Raw genomic sequence first — 23,265 nt, forward strand, 5'->3', positions numbered from 1 at the left:
GGGCTAATTCCTGCAATAAAACTAGAGTATATGGCAGAGGTTGCAGTGTGATGGCACCAGTGCCTAAGGCCCAATTTTTCTGCCCCTGTTTAACAGGGGCGTTTAAGTACAATTTTTGATGCAATGCTTTGCAGCAGGGCTAATTCCTGCAATAAAACTAGAGTATATGGCAGAGGTTGCAGTGTGATGGCACCAGTGCCTAAGGCCCAATTTTTCTGCCCCTGTTTAACAGGGGCGTTTAAGTACAATTTTTGATGCAATGCTTTGCAGCAGGGCTAATTCCTGCAATAAAACTAGAGTATATGGCAGAGGTTGCAGTGTGATGGCACCAGTGCCTAAGGCCCAATTTTTCTGCCCCTGTTTAACAGGGGCGTTTAAGTACAATTTTTGATGCAATGCTTTGCAGCAGGGCTAATTCCTGCAATAAAACTAGAGTATATGGCAGAGTTTGCAGTGTGATGGCACCAGTGCCTAAGGCCCAATTTTTCTGCCCCTGTTTAACAGGGGCGTTTAAGTACAATTTTTGATGCAATGCTTTGCAGCAGGGCTAATTCCTGCAATAAAACTAGAGTATATGGCAGAGGTTGCAGTGTGATGGCACCAGTGCCTAAGGCCCAATTTTTCTGCCCCTGTTTAACAGGGGCGTTTAAGTACAATTTTTGATGCAATGCTTTGCAGCAGGGCTAATTCCTGCAATAAAACTAGAGTATATGGCAGAGGTTGCAGTGTGATGGCACCAGTGCCTAAGGCCCAATTTTTCTGCCCCTGTTTAACAGGGACATGTAATTACAATTCTTGATATAATATTTCACAGGAGGGCCCCTTCCTGTGCCCACCCAGAGTAACGGTGAGGACTTATAGTGTTGTGGCACCAGCACCACAACCACCAAAGGTCAAGTTTTCTACCACTGTTCAACAATGGCATGTAATTACAATTCTTGATATAATCGTTCACAGCAGGGCGCTCCAGCGCCCACCAAGAGTCACTTTGAGGGCTTACAATGTTGTGGCAAAACCAACACCTTGTTCCGCCATTTCTGCAGAGCATATAGGGCAGGCCCCTACTTTCAAACATCCAATTTACAAACATCTCCTACTTGCAAACGGAAGGAGACAACAGCAAGTGAGATGAAAAAAGATGGACGACAAAACAAATTATACAGGGGTGATAACCCTTCCCTATGTTTTCCAAAAAGCTTAAAAATATTTTTTTTGACTGGAGCTACACTTTAAAAATGTACCAGTTGAAAATTACAAACAGATTCAACTTAACACAACAAACCTACACAGTCCCTGTCTTGTTTGCACCGCCTGTATACTGCTGTTCTGAGTATATAGGGCCTGGGGGCCACACGCATTTCCTTTTTTTAATATGGGTACGGGGTTCCCCTTAATATGCGTACGAAACCCAAAGGGGCTGGTAATGGGCAGGGAGGGCTACCCATGCCATTTTTCTGAATGATTTTCAACCATATTGCAGGAACCAGATATAACATTAAAACCGCAAGCAGTTTTAAATGGTGTTATTTCCGTTTAATGTCATTTTGTGCAGGGACTGTTCTAAACACGGGAAACACGTGGCACTTCACAGGCATACTACAGACACCCCCCAGGCACCATATTTAAAGGAATATTTCATTTTTTTTTTTCACTTTAATCGTCATTAAAATCAGTGCTCCCGCCAAAACGGCCGTTTTTAAAACTTTTTTTTGCATTGACCCATGTCCCCTGAGGCAGGAGTCAGGTCCCCAAACCCTTTTTAGGACAGTATCTTGCATATCAGCCGTTAAAATTAGCACTTTCGAACGTTCGAGTCCCATAGACTTCAATGGGGTTCTAACGTTCGTTACGAACGCGGGGTCCGTTCGAAAGTTCTGGTGCGAACCGAACCGGGGGGTGTTCGGCTCATCCCTAGTCCTGATTGTTAGTATGGGCCTGGGGGTCTCGGTGAGACTCTGGTCTTTGTGCTGGTAGTGTGCTGTACAGTGCACTCCCAGTACAAAGGGAGATATGCAAATTTGCAGCCCCTTGTAAAAATCCCAGTATAGTGGGGCTGTGCATACCACATCTGTGAAGTTGGCATCAAGTTAACAAACTTTGTTACAGATTTCTACTTTTTTTTTTATTCTGAAGAAATAGCTGTTTGTCTGTGCCCATGTGCAAAATGAATATGAATGGGAGTTACTTTATAATTAGCAAGCAGCTGCTGCACTTGCAGGGTTTGACATCCTTTTTAGATGTGGTTTCCCTAAGGTAGTGATGGCGAACCTTGGCACCCCAGATGTTTTGGAACTACATTTCCCATGATGCTCCACTACACTGCAGAGTGCCAGAGCATCATGGGAAATGTAATTCCAAAACATCTGGGGTGCCAAGATTCGCCATCACTGGCCTAAGGGATTATCTCACCAAAAGGTGACATTTTTGTTGCAGAGGATGCCCAACATCTGATATCTTTGTGCAGACTTCTGGGAAAATCAATAAGCCAATCACACTCATCACAAGTAGGAAATTATGTTTTTGGGGGTGTTCTGTGCCCCATCTGTGTCTCCAAGTGTCTACTGTGTCTCCAAGTTGCCATATAGAATTGCATTTTACAGAAAATTACAGCAGTTGCAGATTAAAAAGGAAAGGCGGTATCTAATAACATTAAAGTATCATATGGCTTGTGTAGCAATTGTATAGGCTATATTATTATTATTTTTTTGCAATTTGTTTGGCTCTACACTTTGGAAAAAAAGAAGTTCCCCGTGGGGTTTTTAGGCAGGAATGAGGATACAAAAAATTCATAAAAATTTGCTTGGTTTTATTGGTCAAAAAAAAATTGTCATACCATATACAATACATGCAGGAATTAAAATGTGAGCTCTGGTGTACAGCAGACAATAGATCCTACTGTGGTAAAGATACAAGGTACAAAGTACAAATATAATGCATACATTCATTCTAAAAGAGTAAAAAAATGTATTTAAATCAATATCCATTTTGTAATTTCAATAACCATCTGGCATGCTTGATACCCCAATGCATTTCAGCCTTGGACGATTTATGGCCTTCTTCAGGGGGGATTTTTTCTCTTATCTCTGCATTTCTGCAGGCATATCAAGATGACAATTATTTAACATTGAGCTATATCACTGTTCTATATTCATGTACATTAACCAATAATATTTACCCTTTACCAGAGGAATCCTTTCCACATAAACCAGAGTCTTTTATTCTAAAAGCCCCAAACAAGCTTCCTCCCCAACGGTGATTCCAGGAATGGCTGTATTTACGTCCACACCACACCTACCCACCTAGGGACCAGCCAGAGAGCCCACCAGCCTACAAGTGGTGGCTCTACACTTTAACCATTTGCATACTGGGCACTTTTCCCCCCTTCCTGATCAGGCTACTTTTCAGCCTTCAGTGTTATCACACTATGAATCGTCACACTAATGTCAATTGCGCAGTCATGCAATGCTGTACCCATTTAAAATTTTCAGATATGAAATTACTTGGAGGTCTCAGATGTTGGCAATTGACAGTGCACAGTTAAGGGTACTCTTGAACTCCTCCTTGTGGTATCATATGACACAGCCAAAGGGAGACCGGGGATGCAGAAGTTTTTATGCTTCTGTGCCGTGCTGAATCTGAGGTCTGGTAAGTGGGGAGGCATCAATTTTCTGTTTTGGGACGGAGGAAGTGAGAATTCCAGCCAGGGGAAGTTTTTTTTTGGTGGGGGGTTAAGGAAAGGGGGTGAGTTTGCTTTTGGAGAAGGGGAAGTTTACAGGGGGTGGTTATTGACAGAGATTTGCTTCTGAGAGGGGAGTTTGATTGGATGAAGGGAGTTTTTCTTCATAATTAGGAATCTTTGCTGGGGGAGAGGTTGTTGAGGAAGATATTTTTGCTTTGGGGGAGTCGGTTTAGAGACAGGGGGGTTTAATTGGGGGGGGGGGATATTTGAGGGAGGGAGATATTTTACAGTGGGAATCTTGGTTTGGGGAAGGATGGTTCTTAGGAGGGAGAGAGGGATTTTTTTTCCTTTAAAAGATTAATTATACTTACCTACATGGATGGAGCATTGATCCAATGTTGCATCTGTCCCCAGCTGCTGCTAAGACCAACAAAGACCGCTGATCACTCACTTTTTAGGAGATATTCACTATACCTACAGGTAAGTGTTATTATAGGCTTACTTGGGTTTACTACAGTTTAAGACTGAAGAATAGTCAACCATATTGACCAGGTGCATAGGGCACCATCCTGTGGTAGGCAGTGCACAATATATATTTGTTTTAATCTCTTAAAACATTTCATAAATTTTCTTAGGACACAGTTTTTTAAGGTTTAAAGTGGTAATAAAAACCGCTGAAATATTCTTTTTTTTTATACCTGCAAGTGAAAAGGCATAATGAGCTAGTATGCACCACATACTAGCTCATTATGAAATACTTACCTTAGAATGAGGCCCCGACATCTCGCCCGATACACGCCGAGGGAGCTGACATGCTCCCTGGGCGTGTCTTCCGTATATCGCGGCTCCGGTGCTGTGAGTGGCCGGAGCGGCGATATCCTCACTCCCGCGCATGCACACAGGAGATTTCTTTCCGGCAGGGTCCGGCGTCTGCCGGGTTTCTAGTCAAGAAACCCCTGTGCGCATGCGCTGCTGCAATCATCGGCTCATTGCTAGAAGAATATCTCCTAAACCATACAGGTTTAGGAGATTTTTTTTTACCTACAGGTAAGCCTTATTATAGGCTTACCTGTAAGTAAAAGGGAAAAAAAAAGACTATACAACCGCTTTAAATAAATCACTGAATTTATTGCCTACCACAATATGTTGTCCCTTGCCCCTGCTCAAATTGCACAGTAAGACTATCTAAAATCCAGTCTTGGGTCTCATTCATACATCCTACATGACCATGGTGCAGCAGGTATACTGCAAATACTGTACTGATACTGTAGATGTGCTGCAGGAGTGCCAACAAGGGATGGAGCTCATCCCCGCTCCTGTACTCACTGAAGGGAAGAGAGAAAAAAAAATCCGCACATCCACAGAGTCCTATGGTAATGTAGTAGTGATGGGAGTGACCTCAGCCCGGGTCCCCACCATGCCACACCCCAATGTGTTTTGCTTTGTACCCCAGAGCTTAAACATGGGGACCACTGGATGTACAGATACATGTTAACAGCAGGGGCTCTTTTCAGCCCATCACTCAGGTGTACAGGCTGAGCAGCTGACAAAAATTGGATCATCTGGGATCCTGGCTGTAGCTATTCATGGTATATTTGCCATTCCATTGCCATTTAGAACATATGAATGAGATCCAAAGCCTGGTTAACATGGTGAGTTTTTTTTAGTTCAACCGGGCTGAACAAAAAAATCTAGGGTGCTTTGGGGTAGCTCGCTGTACTAATGAGTACACTACTGCACCACAATTTGCATTGCGTTCTATTCAGTGGAATGGGATCAATTTTTGCAAAGCCTCATGGCCCCACTCTGCTGTTACATGATTTTACCATACTTCCCCCAACATAAAAGTGTATAACAATCACCCTGATTTTAAGAGGGGATTTTCAGGAAAAAAAACTTTCCACAGCTCCCTGCACAGCACACGGACCCCCTGCACAGCACACAGACTCTCTGCACAGCACACGGACCCCCTGCACAGCACACGGACCCCCTGCACAGCACACGGACCCCCTGCACAGCACACAGACCCCTTGCACAGCACACAGACCCCTTGCACAGAACACAAACTCCTTTCTCTGCATAGCACATGGACTCTTTTCCCTGCATAGCACAAGGACTCCTTTCCTTGCACATTACAAGGAGGCCTTTCATCATAAAACCTCCTGGGACAGCGCTACCAGGATACCTTTAGGGGTTGAGAAGGTGTTGTTGACAGCTCATTCTTGTGCGCCGCTCCTCCTGTGTCACGCTCATTGTGGATGGGGTCTTCTGTGTGCCTCAATTGATGCCACTCTCTCATGGACCTGGTCATGCGAGTCTCCCCTGCTGTTTCATTGATGGTCACATGACCGCTCTCCCCAGGTCCGGGGGAAGGAAGCCTACAAAACAAAGTACTAAGGCCTACTTATGAAGGGGCGCCCCCGCTCGCTCCAGTGGGGGGAAGACTTCTGCAGTTCTCAAGGATCTGGCAGGAAGAGTTTTGAGACAAATGGGGAGCCTCCTCAATAACTGTAGGTTACAAACTAGAGTTCCGAGAGTCCCCGTCAACTCATTTTGTCAGATCAAATGTTCCCAGGGATCTGGGGAAAAAAGAAGTCTCTCTTTCAAGCATTGGACCATCTTTTATCTCAAAGAGTGATATCGGTGGTCCCCCATAGAAGAGCAGGGATTGGGGTTTTATTCAAACCTTTTTATGGTACCAAAACCAAATGGGGATGTCAGACCCATTCTAGGTCTCAAAGATCTAAACCAGTTTTTGAATATCCGCTCTTTTCACATGGAGTCAATCCGATCAGTAGTCTCCATTCTACAAGGTGGAGAACTTCTAGCGTCAATCGACATCAAGGATGCTTACCTCCATGTACCTATTTCTTGATCATACATCACGGGACACAGGAGCTTCATTACATAGTGGGTTATATAGGCACCTCTGGTGATTGGACACTGGTTAACCCCAATTAAGGAGAATTCCTCCCCTATATAACCCCTCCCATATGGGAGGCACCTCAGTTTTTTCGCCAGTGTCTATGGTGGTTGGTCACGTAAAACTTTAGCTCTGTGCGGGTCCCTGCGGGGGCCCAAGGGCTACAACAATCCGGATCCATACCTTGGGCCGATATTTGACTCCCAAGATGGTATGGTACCCGGGCCTCGTCAGCCGAAGAAACGAGGTTTGGCCTGTAAGTCCTCTCCTATTGGAAGACTGGGCTCTGGGAAAACCAGACTTGGTGTACTGTTTATATAGAGTGCACGAAAGTTTCTGGCAGAGTCTTTTACATGGTCCAGGTAGGAGGCTCTTCTGAGAAAGAGCCCCAGATAAACCTGAAGGTTGGCTAACACTGCGCGCCGTGATGGGTGAAGGCTGGCATTTGTCTGTTTCAGCAATTCCTGCGGCGAGGACAGGTAAGGGAAGTTAATCCTATATATATAATTATATGATGGATTTCTTCATTTTGAGTAGTTGTATGTCTTACCTGGTTTCCACCACTAGAGGGAGTAAGAGCAGCCTGATGCATACTTACATGCCTTTCAGTACACACGCTCAGTGAAGCCTGGTTCTCCAGCTGTCTCACGTCTCCACTGCAGTCCCTGCCACAACAAGGTAACAGGGGTCCCACGTAGTCTGGGGGTCCCACGCAGCTCCGTTGGAGTTTTCCTTTCCCCCCTGGATCCTGCGGTCCTCGTGCACGCCTAATGGAGGAGGGGGGAGTGTGGTTGTGAGCCGTGCACGTCAGTGTGCACGGCGCTGTACTGCGCAGGCACCAGGCGGCAGATTTAAAAAGCCCAGAGCCTCAGGGGGCTGTAAGTGGAGACACAGGAGCTGTGGGCAGTAAGCATCCGTGGGGATTGGATCCAGGCAAACCTTAGACACCTACTCAGCATCAGGTTGTGCAGTTTAAGCATATATATTTATTGTGAGACTTTAAGCACAACAGTGATTGCACTTGTACTAGTACTTCTGCTTTGTAGCTTAGGACTATGTCTCCTCATAAGAGGGTCTCAGGGGGAGGAAGCAAAGGCACTGGTAAATCACTGCCTAGGTCCAGGGGTTCTAAAAGTGCCTGTAAGTTACCATCCCCCCCTGCAAGACTGGGGCCAGCCTCTCAAGACGAGTCAGCGCCCCTGTCAGGTTTTGCAGCCTCTCCTAATGTCTCAGCCCCGGTTTATGTCACTGGGGCTCCCTTAGGTCTACATTGGAGGGTTTTGAAGGGAGAATAATGAATTTTATTTCTGCTTCCCTGAAAGATAGCAGGAAAAGGGGTAGATCCCCTCCCTCTGCTGAAATCCCTCTCTCAGATAATTCTTCTGAAAATGAGGAGAGATCCCTGTCTGGGGACAGGGATCATGAGCAGTCGGATGAATCAGAGGAAGAGGAGAGAGTCCCCTCCTCCCAAGCGCTCAGAAAACAGGTGCAGTATTATACTGAATTGGTGCGTACCACATTCAGAATGCCTGCTGCTGAAGTCGCTACGTCCTCTGTTTGTTCCCTGGGAGTCAGGAAAGCCCCACAGACTGCCTATTCCTTTCCAATTCATCCCTTAATGGATGAATTGTTGTATGAGGATTGGGGACATCCCGATAAACTGTTTGCTCCTCCTAAAAGGTTTTCTATGCATTATCCTCTGGAGGAGAGTTTTACCAAGAAGTGGGGGGTCCCATCTGTTGATGCAGCTGTTTCTTGCGTGAATAAAAACCTGACTTGTCCCTTGGATAATGCGCAGGTATTTAAAGATCCAACTGATAAGAAGCTGGAAACCTTATTAAAAGCCTCCTTTTCCATGACTAGCGCTGTAGTGCAACCTACAGTCGCAGCCGTGGGGTTGTGCCAGTTCCTCAAGGAACAGGTTAAGCAGATGCTTGGGCTCCTTCCCAGTGAGGAAGTAGAGAAGTATGCAGAAATACCTCAAATTCTGTGTTTCATGATTGATGCGATTTTGGATTCTGTCCAACAAGCATCACGTTTGTCCCTCATGTTGGTACACAAATGCGAAGGGCCCTATGGCTAAAGAATTTGGCAGCTGAGCTGTCATGCAAGAAGCATTTGATTGGGTTCCCGTTTAAAGGGGAACGTTTGTTTGGAGAAGAATTAGACAAATTCGTCCAAAAAATTTCAGGGGGTAAATCTACTCTCCTTCCAGTCAAAAGGAGCAAGCGTCCTTCATTCAGGCATGTGTTCTCTCCCGGAGCATCAAGCTCTAAGCAGTGGCGACGGCCTTCTCAACCCTCCTCTACAGGAAAGGCTCAGGGCCGAGCCCAGGGGCAGAAAAAGACTTGGGGGCGAAAGCCTGCCAAGCAGAGCCCAAAAGCTTCCTTGTGAAGGGGCTCCCCCGCTCGGCCGAGTGGGGGGAAGGCTCCTGCAGTTTGCAGGAGCCTGGCGGGAAGAGATCCGGGACAAGTGGGTGATCTCTTCGGTATCTCTGGGCTACAGGCTAGAGTTACAGGAGATTCCACCTTCTCGCTTTCTAAGGTCAAGGATCCACAGGGATCCAGTAAAGCAAAAACCGCTATTTCTGGCCTTAGATCACTTACTCTCCCAGGGGGTGATAGTAGAAGTGGACCCAAAAGAACAGGGTTTAGGGTTTTACTCAAATCTCTTCACCGTTCCGAAGCCAAATGGAAGTGTCAGACCTATCCTAGATCTGAAGGATCTGAACCGGTTTTTACGCATCCGGTCCTTCCGAATGCAGTCAATCCACACTGTGGTCTCCTCCCTGCAAGGGGGAGAGTTAATGGCATCAATAGACATCAAGGATGCATATCTCCATGTGCCAATTTTTCCCGCACACCAAAAATTTCTAAGGTTTGCAGTAGAGCGGCGCCATTTTCAATTTGTGGCCTTGCCGTTCGGGCTTGCTACGGCCCCTCGAGTCTTCACAAAGATTCTGGACCCTCTCTTGGCAAACCTAAGAGCTCAGGGTATAGCCGTCATGGCTTATCTAGACGATTTGCTTCTCATGGAGAAAACAGTAGCGTTCCTGAACCACAGCGTCACCAGAACGCCTGGAATGCCTAGGTTGGATCATAAACCTAGAAAAGTCGTCCCTACAGCCTACCACCAGGTTGGAATACCTGGGTATGATCATCGACACCGCTCAGGGCAAGGTGTTTCTTCCAAGGCCAAAGGCCTTGGCCATTCGGGATCTGGTGCGCCTAATTCTGGGCAGGAGATCTTCCCCCATTCGATTGTGCATGAGACTGTTAGGGAAAATGGTCGCCTCCTTTGAGACCGTCCCATTCGCCCAGTTCCACTCAAGGCCTCTGCAAAGATGCATCCTTGCGGCTTGGAACAGGAATCTCCAATCCTTGGATCTTCCTATGCGTCTATCCCCAGGGACACGCAGGAGTCTCATCTGGTGGTTACAAACCCAGAATTTTCTGAAGGGCAAAACTTTTCTTCCTCTTCCATGGAAGATTATCACAACAGATGCCAGCCTGACAGGCTGGGGAGCAGTGTTGGAGGAGACGTACTCGCAGGGGAAATGGTCTGCGATCGAGAAGCTATTGCCCATAAATGTCCTGGAGATCCGGGCAATTTATATGGCTCTCATAAAGTGGTCTTACAGACTACGAGGTCTCCCTGTTCGGGTTCAGTCCGACAATGCCACAGCAGTGGCTTATATCAATCACCAGGGCGGTACCAGGAGTCTGGTGGTCCAAAAAGAGGTGAATTGCATACTTGTCTGGGCAGAAAAGCGTGTTCCGTGTATTTCTGCAGTCTTCATTCCAGGAGTGGAAAATTGGCAGGCGGATTTTCTGAGCCGCCAGCAGTTGTGCCCAGTAGAATGGGCTCTGCACCCCGACGTGTTTCGGAACATATGTCACAGGTGGGGTACTCCAGACGTAGATCTGTTTGCATCCAGGTTCAACAAGAAACTGGACAATTTTGTGTCAAGGACAAGAGATACACTTGCTCAGGGGTCAGATGCTCTGACAGTTCCCTGGGATCATTACAATCTGATCTATGCCTTCCCCCCGAGCCCGCTTCTTTCGCGGTTCCTGGGAAGAGTCAAGAGGGAGACAAAATCGGTCCTTTTGGTGGCCCCGGCTTGGCCCAGGCGACCGTGGTACGCATAGATCATGAAGTTGGCAGTAGGCAGGCCATGGATCCTCCCTCTTCGGCCAGATCTGCTCTCACAGGGTCCAATTTACCATCCTGCTTTACGCAGTCTGAATTTGACGGTTTGGCTGCTGAGACCCACATTCTGAGAGACCGTGGCCTTTCGGGGCCAGTCCTTTCTACTCTGGTCAATGCCAGAAAGCTGGCCTCCAGGCTTATTTATTACAAAATCTGGAGGGCATATGTTCCCTGGTGTGAACTCAGGAAATGGCATCCTAGAAAGTATGTCATTAGCAGGATCTTGGCCTTTCTCCAGTCAGGCCTAGAAATGAATTTGGCCATAAGCACTATCAAGGTGCAGATTTCGGCCCTGTCAGTGTTTTTTCAGAAGCCACTTGCATCGCATTCCCTGGTGTGGGCTTTCATCCAGGGGGCCATGCGGATAAGACCACCAGTCAAACCTCCGGTATGCCCATGGGATCTGAATTTGGTTCTCTCGGCTTTGCAGGGGCAACCATTTGAACCTTTGCAACTGGCTTCATTAGTTCTCCTGACTAAAAAATTGGTCTTCTTGGTAGCCATATCCACGGCTAGAAGAGTATCAGAGTTAGCAGCTCTTTCCAGCAAGGAGCCGCATCTAATTATTCATAAGGACCGGGTGGTCATGCATCCCAACAGGTCCTTTCTACCTAAGGTGGTTTCGGGATTTAATTTGAATCAAGACGTAATCCTACCATCCCTTTTTCCGGACCCACAGTCCGCAGAAGAAGAATCTTTGCACACTTTGGATGTGGTTAGAGCAATCAGTATATATCTTCAAGCAACTGCTCAGATAAGAAAAACTGATTGCTTGTTTATGTTGCCGGAAGGCCCTAGGAAGGGCCAGGCGGCGTCAAAATCCACTCTCTCAAGGTGGATTAGACAGGTTATTTCTCAGGCCTATAGTGTAAAGGGGAAGATTGCTCCTATTCAAGTGAAAGCGCACTCTACTAGGGCTGTAAGTGCTTCTTGTGCAGTGCATCACCAGGCCTCCCTGGCTCAGATCTGTAAGGCTGCAACTTGGTCATCAGTCCACACATTCACCAGATTCTATCAGGCGGATGTCAGAGGGCAAGAGGATATCGCCTTCGGGCGCAGTGTACTGCAGGCTGCAGTTTAGGTCCTCAGGTCCCTGGCGGTCTATAATTATGATCTGTGTCTCCCTCCCTTCAATCTGAGCATTGCTTTGGGACATCCCACTATGTAATGAAGCTCCTGTGTCCCGTGATGTATGATCAAGAAAATGGGATTTTTATATACAGCTTACCTGTAAAATCCTTTTCTTGAGAGTACATCACGGGACACAGGGCTCCCACCCCTCTTGGGTTTTACGTGGTTTCTTATTGCTTTGCTACAAAACTGAGGTGCCTCCCATATGGGAGGGGTTATATAGGGGAGGAATTCTCCTTAATTGGGGTTAACCAGTGTCCAATCACCAGAGGTGCCTATATAACCCACTATGTAATGAAGCTCCTGTGTCCTGTGATGTACTCTCAAGAAAAGGATTTTACAGGTAAGCTGTATATAAAAATCAAATTTTTTCCCGCTCCCCAGAAATATCTACGCTTCAAAATAGAAATTTTTCATTTTCAGTTTGTAGCTCTGCCTTTCGGTCGAGCTACTGCACCTCAAGTGTTTACAAAGGTCCTGGTTCCTCCACTAGCCAGATTAAGGGCTCAAGGTATAACGATACTAGCTTACAATCAGACAATCTGCTCTTAATAGACCAGTTTGGTCAGCACAGTCAGCTACCTGGAATACCTAGGTTGGATTATCAACCTAGAAAAATCTTCCTTAAAACCATCAAGGAGATTGGAATACTTGGGTCTGATTCTAGATACAGCTCAGAAGAGGGTGTTCTTGTCCCAGGCAAAGATCAGTTCCATTAGGGAACTGATTCAGGTGATCAAGACAAAGAAGAATCCTTCTATTCGACTTTACATGAGATTGTTGAGGAAAATGGTGGCTTTATTCAAGGCTGTTCCTTAGTCTCAGTTTCATTCGAGACTACCGCAAAACAGTATCCTATCGGCTTGGAACAAGAAGGTCCAAGCTCTAGACTTCCCAATGCGTTTGTCTCCAAAAGTGCGCCAGAGCCTCAGTTGGTGGTTGATAGCCAAGAATCTGCAGAAGGGAAAATTCTTCTTACCAGTGACCTGGAAGGTGGTAACAACAGATGTCAGCCTTTTTGGTTGGGAAGCAGTCCTGGAAGAAGCGACCATCCAAGGGAAATGGTCCAAATCATAAATGACCTGTTCCATCAATATTTCAGAGATTTGGGCAGCACGCCTGGCCCTGAGGGCCTGGAGGTTCAGGCTACGGAATTGTCCTGTCAGGACCCAATCTGACAATGCCACAGCAGTGGCCTATATCAATCACCAAGGGGGCACACGAAGTTGTGCGGCCCAGAGAGAGGTGAATCATATCCTAACTTGGGCAGAAAACAATATACCCTGCCTATCGGCAGTCTTCATTCCAGGTATAGAGAATTGGCAGGCGGACTACTTGAGTCACCAGAAATTGTTCCCGGGAGAATGGTCTCTTCACCCTGACATCTTTCTGACAATATGTTAAAAATTGGAAATCCGGACATGGATCTGTTTACGTCCAGGTTCAACAAAAAGATTGACAACTTTGTGTCAAGAACAAAGGATCCGCTGGCATGTGGAACGGATTTATGCATTCACTCCTGTTCTGCTGCTTCCACAACTTCTTTGCAGGATCAAGCAGGAAGGAAAGTCGTTGATTCTTGTGGCTCCGGCGTGGCCCAGGAGATCTTAGTATGCAGAGATCGTAAAGATGGCAGTAGTGGTCCCATGAACACTACCACCACATCCAGACCTGCTCTGGCAAGGTCCAGTATTCCATCCTACCTTACAAATGCTAAATTTAATGGTTTGGGTATTGAGACCCACATTCTGAAGAAGCATGGGCTGCCAGGTTCAGTGGTGTCTACCTTAGTTAATACAAGGAAGCCAGCCTCCAGAGTCATATATTATAGAGTCCGGAAGGCATATGTCTCCTGGTATGAATCCAGGGGTTGGCACCCCAGGAAATATGTTATAGGTAGAATCCTTGACTTTCTAAAGATGAAGTTAGAAATGAAGCTGGCCTTGAGTACCAACAAAGGCCAGGTTTCGGCTTTGTCGGTATTATTTCAATGACAAAATGCTTCACATTCTTTAGTTCCTAACTTTATTCAGGGGGTAATGCGGCTTAATCCTCCGGTTAGGTGTCCCCTGAACCCTTGGGACTTGAATTTAGTTCTGTCGGTATTACAGAAACAGCCTTTTGAGCCGATACAACATATTCCCTTGGTCCTCCTGACAAGGAAACTAGTTTTTCTGGTAGCCATATCTTCTGCAAGTAGGGTATCAGAGTTGGCTGTTCTTTCTTGTAGAGAGTCATATTTAATTATTCACAAGGATAAGGTTGCATTGCGCCCTCATCCTAATTTTCTACCGAAGGTAGTATCAGGTTTTCATCTAAACTAGGATATTGTTCTGTCTTCATTTTTCCCAGAACCCTGTTCTGCTTAAGAAAAATCGCTACATTCTCTTGATGTCACAAGAGCTGTCAAAGTCTGCTTGTAGGCTTCTGCTCAGATTCGGAAAATGGATGTTTTGTTTGTGTTGCTGGAAGGTCCTAAAAGAGGACAGACAGCATCGAAATCTACTATTTCTAGATGGATTTGTCAATTAATTGCATAAGCTTATGGTTTAAAGAATAAAATTCCACCTTTTCAAATTAAAGCGCACTCCACCGGGGTTGTTAGTGCTTCTTGGGCAGTGCATCACCAAGCCTCCATGGCTCAAATCTACAAGGCCGCAACTTGGTCTTCTGTCCATACATTTACCAGATTCTATCAAGTAGATGTAAAAGGTCATGATGATATCGCCTTTGGGCGCAGTGTGCTGCAAGCAGCAGTATAAGCCCTTTAGTCTCTTGGTGCCCTAATTTTGTTATTTTGTTTCGTCTCCCTCCCTTCAGTTGGCATTTCTCTGGGACATCACACATAGTAACTACTATGGCTCTGTGTCCAGTGATGTACGATTAAGAAAATAGGATTTTTATAACAGCTTACCTGTAAAATCCTTTTCTTTGAAGTAAATCATGGGACACAGAGGTCCCTTCTTTCTGGTATACACGTGTATTGCTTTTCTACAAAAACGGAGGTACTCCCAGTAGTGGGAGGGGTTATATAGGGAGTGGACTTCTGGTTTTAGGGTGTGCCAGTGTCTATCACCTGAAGGTGGCCTATAACCCACATAGTAATTACTATGGCTCTGTGTCCCGTGATGTACTTCAAAGAAAAGGATTTTACAGGTACCGTATATACTCGAGTATAAGCCGAGATTTTCAGCCTCTTTTTTGAGGCTGAAAGTGCCCCCCTCGGCTTATACTCGAGTCATCGCTGTCTGCCTGCTCGATCAGCGTGTCGAGCAGACAGACAGCGGACATTCTACCATTCAAACGCCGCGCCTCCGCCTCCGCCTTCGCCTGTGATAGGCGGAACACTGAATTTCCCAGCAGCCTGTGTTCCGCCTATCACGGACATCGTCTCATCCTCGTACTACGGACGAGGATGAGACGATGTCCGTGATAGGCGGAACACAGGCTGCTGGGAAATTCAGTGTTCCGCCTATCACAGGCGAAGGCGGAGGCGGAGGCGCGGCGTTTGAATGGTAGAATGTCCGCCGAGGCGCCGACGAAGAGCGGCGATCCTGGCAAGGCACGGGACGGAGGCAAGGCAAGGCACGGCACGGGACGGGACGGAGGCAAGGCACGACACGGGACGGAGGCAAGGCACGGCACGGGACAGAGGCAAGGAGGCAAGGCACGGGACGGAGGCAAGGAGGCAAGGCACGGGACACAGGCTCGGGACACAGGTAGGCTGGACACACACACACACACACACACACACACACACACACACACACACACACACACACGGACACACACACACAGGGATGGATGGATACACACACACACAGGGATGGATGGATGGATGGAGACACACACACACAGGGATGGATGGATGGAGACACACACACACAGGGATGGATGGATGGATGGATGGAGACACACACACACAGGGATGGATGGATGGATGGACACACACACACACAGGGATGGATGGATGGATGGACACACACACACACAGGGATGGATGGACGGACACACAGGGATGGACGGACACACAGGGATGGACGGACACACACACAGGGATGGACGGACACACAGGGATGGACGGACACACAGGGATGGACGGACACACAGGGATGGACGGACACACACACAGGGATGGACAGGCATGTCTCACCCTCGGCTTATACACGAGTCAATAAGTTTGCCAGTTTTTTTGGGGGTAAATTGGGGGCCTCGGCTTATATTCGGGTCGGCCTATACTCGAGTATATACGGTAAGCTGTATCATTCAAATCCTATTTTTTAGAGGCACCTAAACTTTAGTAATGCTTACGAAACCATGCTTGAATAGAACCCAGGAACATTCAGCTCAGAAAATGACATCAGTCAGTGTCTTTTCAAGCAAAAACATATTTAAGAATAAAAGAGATTTAATTAGGTCAAACATGATTCTCTTTATAGTTGCTATACCGTATATACTCGAGTATAGGCCGACCCGAATATAAGCCGAGGCCCCCAATTTACCCCCAAAAAACTGGAAAACTTATTGACTCGTGTATAAGCCGAGGGTGAGACATGGCTGTCCATCCCTGTGTGTCCGTCCATCCCTGTGTGTGTGTCCGTCCATCCATCCCTGTGTGTGTGTCCATCCATCCATCCCTCCATCCATCCCTGTGTGTGTGTCCGTCCATCCATCCCTGTGTGTGTATCCATCCATCCATCCATCCCTGTGTGTGTGTGTGTGTGTGTGTGTGTGTGTATCCATCCATCCATCCATCCCTGTGTGTGTGTGTGTGTGTGTGTGTATCCATCCATCCATCCATCCATCCCTGTGTGTGTGTGTGTGTGTGTGTGTGTGTGTGTGTGTGTGTGTGTCCGTGCAGCCTTGTGTGTGTGTGTCCAGCCTACCTGTGTCCCAAGCCTCCGTCCCGAGCCGCCGTCGTCCCGAGCCTCCTCTGTCCCGTGCCTCCTCTGTCCCGTGCCTCCTCTGTCCCGTGCCTCCTCTGTCCCGTGCCTCCTCCGTTCCGTGCCTCCTCCGTCCCGTGTCGTGCCGATGGATCGCCGCTCTTCTCGGCGGCCATTCTACAATTCAAAAGCCGCGCCTCCGTCCTCCGCCTGTGATAGGCGGAACACTCAATTTCCCAGCAGCCTGTGTTCCGCCTATCACGGACATCCTCTCATACTCGTCCGTAGTATGAGAATGAACGGATGTCCGTGATAGGCGGAACACTGACTGCTGGGAAATTCAGTGTTCCGCCTATCACAGGCGGAGGCGGAGAAGGAGGCGCGGCTTTTGAATTTTAATGTCCGCCGTCTGTCTGCTCGATACGCTGATCGAGCAGTCAGACAGCGGTGACTCGAGTATAAGCCGAGGGGGCACTTTCAGCCTCAAAAAAGAGGCTGAAAATCTCGGCTTATACTCGAGTATATACGGTAATTGTTGGAGTGAACATGCACAAAAAAGTTAACTTTGGGTTTTAAAAACAGTTTTTTAATGAGAGGCTGATAATGTTTGGGTCACAAATAACAATATTCAGAAAAGTCTCCCAGGGATCAGTTCTAACACAAACAATTGCAAATTTTACCAGCTGCTTATGCAAAATGCCATTTAAAAAACAAACAAGCAGTGACTAGGCATTTGCATTGATACTTATTTAGCACAGTTTCTACTCTCCCCAGACCTGATCTAATCCCCAAACTCAATGCGTAAATGTGAATACCACAAAATAGAGACTCCAGCGTGCACACAGACAGTGGCAGCATGCTGTGTTGACATTAGCACAACAGGTGTTCTGACAAAATGTCGAACCTGGCAGAATGAGCAACCCGCATCACTTACGTTTTCTTTAAACCATCATGAATTGTAGATTTTTACGAATCACTGGCATTCGCCACAGTTTTATTTCCAGTGATTGTCAGTTCCATCTAGTGGCCATAATGCAATATTTTCCTGATTGAATTATTACAGGAATATTTCAAATTATGGCCAGTAAATGGAGGTGATGGTAATAAGAAATAAACATATTGAAAACATTATGGGAATTATTTGTGGTGGCGGTGTGAATGCTGAGACATTTGCACAGTTTGTGAAGTTATATTGAATGGTTTAGTTAACCTGTGGCTGCTCAATGTGGTTTGTGAAAGTTTGAAAGCAGAATGTACTGACTGGAGGTGTCAGGACCAAGGTTTTCTCACAAGCCTGTACATTGTGAGAGGTGGTAGTTTTGATATTATCATGTGTGTGTTGGTGTAAGAAACCATGAAATCAGGCCGAGAGAAATACAGTTAAATCACACCTGTTTAATAATAAAAGTAAAAAAAGAACAAACGTAGTCAAAACATAGCCAAAGTTCAATAACGGGAGCGGATAGTCAGCCAAGTCAGAAGTCAGGGATCAATGTAGTGGAACAACAAACAGGATCTGGAGCCAGAAGGGATGTCAGCAAAGTAGGTCTTGAACAGGATCATAGGGGAATGGTTTCTGTGATGTTGACCAAGGCGAAGTTTGAGATCCACTGGGCTGAACGGCTTAGGCAGGCAGGACTGAGGAGCAGGATATCATCAACAGCTGAGTAACTGTTGAGAGAAAGGAGCTGGCAATTAGCCGAAAGCTGAGCGGCCAGCTCTGAGAAGGCAGGGCTGAGCTGAGTTGGTTTGTGGTTGTTTCCTGCAACTGGATTGGAGAATCTTTGGATCTAGTGGAAATCGAATGGAGTGCTGGTCATTTTCCAAGGATGAGCAATGAATGCGGATATCTTGCACGTTATCTGGCCTTCCCCATCACCGTACCTTCTGTGACACCAGTGCTTAAAGATAAAGAAGTAAGCTAACCCTGACCATGAAGAACAGGTAAGGATGACAAGTATATGGTCAGGAAGGCAGATTCTCTTGACCAATGCATTCGGGACATAACCTCTCCGTACTTTTTACCCTTGGCTTTACCTTTACCCCTTCACCTTCTCATTTTCCCTGTTACCTTTTAACTCCATATAACTCCCCCCCTCTATCCCAATAATTAGGCCACACAGGAGTTTTGGAGTATAAATGGCCATAGCAGCCTTTATTAACAACTCTTCAACCAATAACTTAAATAACTTTATTAAATGTGTGTATATATATATATATATATATATATATATATATATATATAAAACCACTGTTTAGTAACGGCAATTTGAAAAACTCCCAGTCAGTTGGTCTTTGACGGTACCACGTTCCACCTATTAAACTTAACACTCTCCACCATTACACTGCGGGACCACATTTACCATACCAAGCCTCCGGCCGTTTATCAGCCCTGAGACAACCACCTTTCCCACAGCAGTGCCACCAAATCCCGTATTCCAGCCTACCCTTCCCCTGGGATACACCAAAAGGGGGCCCATATACCTATGAGCTCCCCCCCCCACATTTCCATCATCTGTTTTCTTTTGCCCCATCAAAGACCAAAAGACACCGCCGCTACAGCTACTATGACAACCCTCATCACCGAAACCTGCAAGAAAAAGCAAAACACAGACAACAAGAACAACAACAAACACATAAATACCAGCAGTCCCTATATAAACAAAATTGGGCGGGTGGGTGGGCAACTCTCTTCACGCTCTGCTCCACGTTGCTTTCTAAGCCCCTCCCCTTCTTTTTTTATTGCTCCGCCCCCTTCCATTGCTCTCTTCACTCCACCCCCCAAACTTCTTTTCTTTTTAACCCCCTACGCTCTTCCCCTAGCATCTGTCATGCCCGGCCCTCCACCCAGCTTTCAGCTTAAATCCGGGCCTCTCTATCTTGTGTCCTATCCCTATTGGCAGCTTCTTTTAACTCCTGCCTAGGACATCTCTTGGCTAAAAAAGGTGTTTTCAACTCATGAACCCTATTCTCAAAATGTTCATACCTACTAGTAATTCTCCTAGTGTGGATAAATTGGCTATGTGGTAAATTTAGCGGAACAGTATGAATTTTTTTTCCTGAAAAAGTTATTCCTTGCAATCTGTTTGTCCATTATCAAACCTTTATCCTGCAGGCAAACTGCAATATCAAGAAAATGTTTTGTCACTTTCAAAAGTAAACGAGATCCTTGGCATGCACAAGTTCCAGTAAGAATGAAATGGCAGAAAATTCTAAGTGCTGAGATGGTATAAAGACTTTAATTCCATGAAGATGTCTAGATATTGACAAGTAATCATTTCAGGATTCTAGAATCTCTCCAGGCAATGAACATGTCTTACGTGATCTGGTAGAAAATTACAATATCCTTAGAGTCATGCTACTCCCTTGAGTCTATCATAGGGGGCATGCCATGAACATACAATTGAATTGTTTAATGTTGTCTGCTTCCATTCACTGTAATCCTCCGTAAAACTATAAAGAATACAATTTATTGTGAAGATTACATTGTCGGCCAGTCGGCAACTAAATTAATAATTCAGCGTTCTGTTATTCTTCGGGACACAATTACTAAAGGATGTAGAAGGGGAAGAGTATTATGAAAAGTTGTCAATTCTCAATGGAAATTAATGGCCCACTCAGGCATTTAATGAAACAATGCATGCATTTTTAATTGTTCCCTTTATTGTTTCCCCTTCAGTTTGCGTAAATGGTATGATACAAAATGCGAAGAACAAAAGAATAATGAATACAGCAGGTTCATTGACATCATATTGAAGACAACCCGTCAGGAATGAGACTGTCATATTTATCCTCGCTTTATTATTTAAAACCCAACCAGGGGTGTCAGCCATAATCACACCACTACCAACCCTCAGTCCCCAATGGGCCTCCCACCTCTATGTTTTGCGCTTTTATTTTCCATACTTTATTGTCTTCAGATGTCTTCTGGCTGCTCACATGATGTTCTGGGTCTTCTCCCATGACATTCTGGGTCTACTCCTGTGACGTTCTGGGTCTTCTCCCGTGATGTTCTGGGTCTTCTCCCCTGTGACGTTCTGGGTCTTCTCCCCTGTGATGTTCTGGGTTTTCTCTCCTGTGACGTTTTGGGTCTTTTTCCCCATGACATTCTGGGTTTTCTCCCCTGTGACATTCTGGGTCTTCTCCCGTGACGTTCTGGGTCTTCTACCTTCAGCTGCAGAGAGTGGAAGCCATTCTCTGCTTCAATACACTATGAATATTGGTTGTCTTGGTGACACCCTTTTAGGGCCATGACACCCATTCATTCATAATATGTACTAAGTCTTCTAAGATCACTTTGTGGCAAAAGAGAAGTACAGCAGAAATTAAACTGGTTGTAGATCCTTACATATGTCCAGTTGACTGGCCTCAGGTGATAGAGAGATTGAATAAATCCTCCTACATAAATTGTACTTGTTTCTCTGTGGCCTTCTCTTCCCTACAAGTTCAAAGTCCAGAATTTATAAAGCTTGTCTGAACATTCAGAAAAAAGGGGGAGAAATTAACTACACTCTGCAGAGCCCAGTGAGGGAAGCTCTGAGAGCTGATTAGTGGGAAGAGAAAACCCCTCCCCCCCACACAGGAACAGAGCTGAGGTTGTCAATTGCAGGCTATGTGCAGGAGCTCTCTCTCCTGTCACCTTTTTTCTCTTGGTGTCAGGAAAATGTGTCACAAGTGATTCATGCTGATAGCAGAGGAGCGAAGCAGCAGGTAGAAATTACACTTAGTATATACAGGGATATGCTTTATTCATATTTCATGTCGAAGGTTTACAACCACTTTAAAAGTGAGTGTTGCTGACTGAGCTTTTTTAATTTTATAATACAAAAAGGGGTCCACTGCCCCTACCTATAACTGGCCATTGCAAGGCCAAGGATAAATGCAAACTTACTTACTGGCCAGCACGCAAACAACCAAATCAACCTGTCTAACAGCATGCGTTAAAAAACAGGGTTTAGTCTGCACACATTTGCAAATGCAAGCAAAAGCTACAGAGACCTGCCAAGGCACCCTGGTACCTGTCGTTCCTATCATTAACTGATTAGTGATTCCACAGTGGAAGCACATGCATTCTGATGGATTGGTGGAGGGCCCAACACTTCTTAAAGTGACAGGAGCACACTGAGCAACTAGCAAATAGCACAATGGCTGCAATTTTGTAGCCTGCCTGTGGATCCCTAAATTCAAAGATAATTGCACATAATTGGACAAATATACTGCTACAGGGCGGCCCTCCTGCATAGAATCATGCATATAAATGTGGCTCTGCACTTCTGCTTAGGGGGCGCACATGTGCACCACCGGCGGGCCACCTTTGCCTTGATTACTCACAGCAGAAGCCGATCTGCGGGTGCTGGACACTGGATGTCTGCTGGCACCCGCTGATCATCGGGAAGACACACCAAATGAAGCTCTGCCTATTTAAACAAAGCAAAGCTTCGTTCTGACAGGGTGGAAGTGATGGATGTTGTGTCCCTGCAAAGCAGGGAGTACAAACCATCACTTCCCTTAGTAAACGCACCTCACAGAGTACACATAAACACTGGCTATACACACAGTTAACTCTTTGATGGCACTATAGTTTAACCCCTTCCCAGCCAGTGTCATTAGTACAGTAACAGTGCATATATAGCATCACTATATTAGTGTCACTGGTTCCCACAAAGTGTCAAAAGTGACAGTTAGTGTCCAATTGTTCCGATATAAGTTGCTAATCACTGCCATTACTAATATAAAAATAAATTAATAAAAGTGTCAGTATATAGTGCCTCGCAAAAAAATATTCCCCCCCATTGGCTTTTTAGCTATTTTGTTACATTACAGCCTTTAGTTCAAAATTTTTTTAATCTGAATTATATGTGATGGATCAGAACACAATAGTTTAAGTTGGTGAAGTAAAATGAGAAAAATATATACATAAAACTATTTTTCAGAAATTAAAAAATGATACTTGGCATGCGTGTATGTATTCACCCCCTTTGTTATGAAGCCCATAAAAAGCTCTGGTCCTACTAATTACCTTCAGAAGTCACATAATTAGTGAAATGTCCACCTGTGTGCAATCTAAGTGTCACATAATCTGTCATTACATATAAACACCTTTTTGAAAGGCCCCATAGGTGGCAACACCTAAGCAAGAGGCACCACTAACCATACACTGCCATGAAGACCAAGGAACTCTCCAGACAAGTAAGGGACAGTGTTGTTGAGAAGTACAAGTCATTGTTAGGTCATAAAAAATATCCAAATATTTGATGATTCCTAGGAGCCCCATCAAATCTATCATAAATAAATGGAAAGAACATGGCACAACAGAAAACCTGCCAAGAGACGGTCGCACACAGAAACTCAAGGACTGGGCAAGGAGGGCATTAATCAGAGAGGCAGCACAGAGACCTAAGGTAACCCTGGAGGAGCTGCAGAGTTCCACAGCAGAG

Source organism: Lithobates pipiens, unplaced genomic scaffold (genome assembly GCF_037356315.1).
Source record: "Lithobates pipiens isolate NorthernLeopardFrog02 unplaced genomic scaffold, aLitPip1_a1.2 Scaffold_28, whole genome shotgun sequence".
NCBI lineage: Eukaryota > Metazoa > Chordata > Amphibia > Anura > Ranidae > Lithobates > Lithobates pipiens.